This window comes from Capsicum annuum, chromosome 12 (genome assembly GCF_002878395.1).
Source record: "Capsicum annuum cultivar UCD-10X-F1 chromosome 12, UCD10Xv1.1, whole genome shotgun sequence".
In the NCBI taxonomy this organism is placed as follows: Eukaryota; Viridiplantae; Streptophyta; class Magnoliopsida; order Solanales; family Solanaceae; genus Capsicum; species Capsicum annuum.
Window position 1 is genome coordinate 9,036,667 of NC_061122.1, and position 4,992 is coordinate 9,041,658.

Here is a 4,992-nt window from a genome sequence, read left to right on the forward strand (position 1 = left end):
TAGTTGTAAGACTCCAACTCTCCAGTCAGTCTCAGTAGTAAAGAAATTTCCAGATGTGTTCCCTGAAGACCTTCCTAGAGTCCCTTCTAAAAGGGAAATTAACTTCGGAATAGATCTCCTTCCAGATACCTAGTCTATCTCTATTTCACCCTAAAAAATGGCTCTAACTGAGCTTATGGAATACAAAGAATAGTTGAAATATCTCTTAAAAAGGGGATTCATCAGGCCCAGTGTTTCCCCATGGGGTGCTCCAGTCCTTTTCATGCGTAAGAAAGACTGTTCTATCAGAATGTGCATCGATTACCATAAGTTGAACAAAGACACAATCAAGAATAAGTATCTACTCCCCAGGATTGGTGACTTGTTCAACCAACTTTAGGGTGCCAGTTATTTCTCCAAGATAGACCTTAGATCCGGCTATCATCAGCTCAGAGTAAGAGAATGTGACATTTTGAAAATAGCTTTCAGAACTTGGTATGGTTACTTCGAATTCCTAGTTATGTATTTTGGACTAGCGAATGCCCCAGTAGCTTTTATGGATTTGATGTACAGAGTGTTCAAGCATTACTTGGACATGTTTTTCATAGCCTTCATCAATGATATACTTGTCTATTCCCATAGTGAAAATGATCATGCAGACCATCTCAGAAAATTATATTGCAAACTCTTAGAGCCCATCAGTTATTCATCAAATTCAGTAAGTGTGAGTTTTGTCTAAGATCAGTATCTTTCCTTGGCCATATTACTTCCGGTGATGGCATCATAGTTGACTCTTAAAAGACCGAAGTCGTGAGAAATTAGCCCTGGCCCATCTCTCCATTAGATATCAGGATTTTCTTGGGTTTGGCTACCTATTACAGGCAGTTTGTTGAAGGTTTTTCGTATATTACATCCCCCATATCTCGATTGAATTAGAAAAAAGTTAAATTCAAATGGGTTTGTTGTTTATTGTGATGCTTCTAGATTTGGTCTTGATTATGTATTGATGTAGAGAGGTAAGGTCATAGCCTATGCCTCTAGACAGCTTAAACCCCATGAAAAGAATTACCTTACCCATGATCTTGTATTAGAAAATATTGTTTTTGCCTTGAAAATTTGGAGGCACTATTTTTATGGGGTTCATGTTGATATGTTCATGGATCACAAAAGTTTGCACTATGAGTTCTCGCAAAAAGATTTAAATCTTCGTCAGAGAAGATGGTTAAAGTTATTGAAAGATTATGAAATGAGTGTGTTGTATTATCCGGGCAAGGCCAATGTACTGGCAGGCGACCTTAGTAGATTATCTATGGGTAGTGTTGCTCATGTTTAGAATGATAAGAAAAGGTTAGTTCAAAAGGTTCATCATCTTTCTAGGCTAAGTGTCCGGTTGGTTGATTCAGCTGAGGGTAGTATATGGGTTTAGAATAGTTCGGAATCATCTTTGGTTGCCGAAGTAAATGAGAAACAAGATAGGGATCCCAGTTTAGTTAAGTTGAAGAAATCAAGAAGATATCAAAAAGTAGAGGTTTTCTCCTAAGGGGAGATGGTGTGTTGCGATGTCAGGATAGACTGTGTGTGTCATGTGTAGATGGTTTGAGACAGTGAATCCTTGTAGAAGCGCATGTTGCGCATTATTCTATTCACCTAGGATCCACTAAGATGTACCATGATTTTCAAAAAATCTATTGGTGGAGTGGTATAAAGAGGGGATATTACAGAGATTGTAGCTAAGTGTTCTAATTGTCAGCAGGTTAAAGTTGAACACCATAAGCCTAGTTGTGCAATGCAAGAGTTCAGCATTCCTACTTGGAAGTTGGAAGAGGTAAACATGGATTTTGTGACGGGCTTGCCTCGTTCGCATCTTCAGCATGATTCGATATGGGTAATTGTAGATAGAATGACCAAATCAGCCCATTTCTTGCCAGTTCATACATCTTATTCAGCCGAGGAATATGCCAAGCTCTATATTAGAGAGTTGGTTAGGTTGTATGGAGTCCCGTTGTCTATTATTTCAAATATAGGTACTCAGTTTACCTCTCACTTTTGGGAAGTTTTTTAGCAGGGTCTTGGTACCCAAGTTCATCTCAGTACAGCTTTTCATCCTCAGATATATGGTCAGGCAGAGAGGACCATTCAGATCCTAGAAAATATATTCAGGGCATGTGTTCTTGATTTCAAGGGTAATTGAGATGATCACTTACCATTGATTGAGTTAGCCTACAATAACAGATATCACTTCCGTATGCAGATGGATCCATTTGAGGCTCTCTATGGGAGGAGATGTAGATCTCTTATTGGTTGTTGAGGTAGGTGAGGATAGGATCATATTTGGTGTTTAATGTAATAGATAAGGTTCAGTTGATCAGGAAGAGGCTTAAGATAGCCCAAAATCATCAGAAATCCTATACAGGTGTGATAAGAAGAGATCTTGAGTTTGAAGTTGGGATTCAGTCTATCTGAAAATCTCCCCCATGAAGGGGGTGAAAAGATTTGGCAAGAAGGGAAAACTCAGTCCACGATATATTGGCCCTTATAGAATCTTAAACCATTTCAGAAAAGTAGCTTTTGAGCTTGAGTTGCCTTCAGATTTGGCATCAGTGCATTCAGTGTTCCATGTTTTCATATTAAAGAAGTGTATTGGTGACCCAACTGGTGTGGTTCCGTTAGAAAGCACAAATGTTCAGAATAGCCTTTCTTATGAAGAAATCCTAGTTGAGATCTTTGATCGTTAGATTCGTAGAGTAAGGAAGAAACAAGTTCCCTTGGTCAAAGTTCTTTGGCGGAATCAGTCTGTTGAGGGAGCCACTTGGAAAGCAAAGGTAGATATGCATACCAAGTACCCTCATCTTTTCTCCGTAAACTCAGACACAGCTTAAGGTAACAATTTTTCATAAATTGTCTTTTTTCCATTCTCAGTTCCAGCTATATAACCATTCTTATGTCATTGCACGCGCAACGAATTCAGTTCAGTCATGTAATTATGTTTTCAGTTATGCATGTTCAGTATGTGATTTTAGTTTCTCCAGTATTCTAAGCTTAATCAGTTTCATTTGAGGATGAATATTTCCAAGGGGGAGATATAGTAATACCACATAGATTTCTTAGCTTAGTTCTGCTCCTAGATACATGTATAAGAGGCTTAAACACTAAAAATTTCACTAAGTGTTGGGGACTTAGCCATATTTTTGGCCTCTTAACTTTGACCATTTTTTAAACGAGTCTTCCTAACCTTGAGATATTGGTTTTTGAGTAATTCATGTTCAAGGGTGTAAGGAGCATGTCTCAAGGAAGTTTCAGATTTTTTTGACGAAGATTGGGTCATGTTTGGATTTCGATTCCAGCAGCTCACCGCTATAATGGTACATCACGTGAAGGCTTTATCGCATCATGATACCCCTTTAAACTGTGTTCCATTTGTGAATTTAATTCTCTGAGGGGCAATTAAGTCTTTTCCCCTCAACTCGATTCGTAAAAACACGAATTAAAGCTTCAATTGGAGCATTATATGCCCACTTTTCCCCAATTTCCCTCTCAAAAACAAACTCTAATTATTCTCCCAAGTTCATTAATTTCATTCCTCCTCTTAAAGAAAACCAAGAAATCAAGTTCCCAATTCCAAGAACTTTCAAGAAAAGCATCAAGATTGTGTTTCTCTTTCAAGCTTAAGGATTTAAGGTATGTGTGATGTTCATCCATGGTCCCTTTTCACCTATGGAGTCCAAAAATCTATTTTTATGTTTTAAATGATGAATTTTACATGTTTATGATTAACTATCTCCATGACCCTCTTATGAATTTTGATTATACATTGTGTTTGCAAGTGTTTTTGATGGAATGAGACTTTACACGTTTGAATGATAAGATTTTCATGTTAAATCCTTAACTCATGGTTTTAGTATTGTAACTATATTTTCAATCATATGCTTTACCTATTCCCATGCTTAAATTCATGACTCCCATGTGTTTGATGAATTTAAATGTTAGATTTTGAGAAATGATCCTTTATTATAGTTTTTAAGGCTTCATATGTCCTCCTTGTTATTTTTATTCAATGTTGGTGGGTTATGAACACCTGATACCTATCTGTTTATATAATTTCAATATCTTCAAAATGAATTCAGATATACCATAAGCGTTATCATTCAGTCAGTTATTTGTGATCAGTTGTTTGCTTAGTTAAGCTTAGTTCAGTCCAGTAATCACTGTCAGTTCAACTGGGAGTAGGATTTAGAATCGAGTGAATCCAGGGATAGGGGATCACCTGCCAGTAGAGGGTGTGACATTTAGAGTCATTACCTTTACCTTAGTTCCAGAACTACGTAGCCAGCATAGGTTAGAGATATCAACCTGCCAGTTGAGGGTTGATAAAGTGTTTACTTACTAGTTGAGGGCAACACATATCTCATTAGAGCACCTGTCATATGAGGGTGACTCATTAGTCCTTCAGGACATTAGTTTAGTAGATCCACAGCCAGATTTAGTACCCGTTGCATGGTACTGACACCCTTCGAACTGGGGTTACAGGTTGGATCCTATTTAGCTCAAATTTGGGCATATCGGTTAGATGATACCTCCCACAGTCTCAATTCAGTATTCAATACAGAATTTAGTTCAGTTTTGTTTGACCATAGCATACAGTTCATCAGTTATTCAGTTACAAGATTTTAGTATTTTTTGTTTACAGACTATTTCAATATCATGATATATGCTTAGTCATGTATTCTCAGATTTTACAGCTTTCACGTATTTTTGCATCAGTTATCTCATGTTATTCAGTCAGCCATTATTTCATGCACATGAACCTATGCTTTCAACCTAAACTCACTCATATACCTGTATATTTAAAGTACTGACCGCATACTTTTCTTCGTGCTATGTTGTCTTATATCATAGGTTTGGATACTCAGTATTCTGACTGCGCTTAGATACATTTAGTGTTACAGCAGCAGCAGCAGTGGTGAGTCCTCATCCTTCGAGGACGAGTTTATCTTTTATTATGTTATGTAGGTA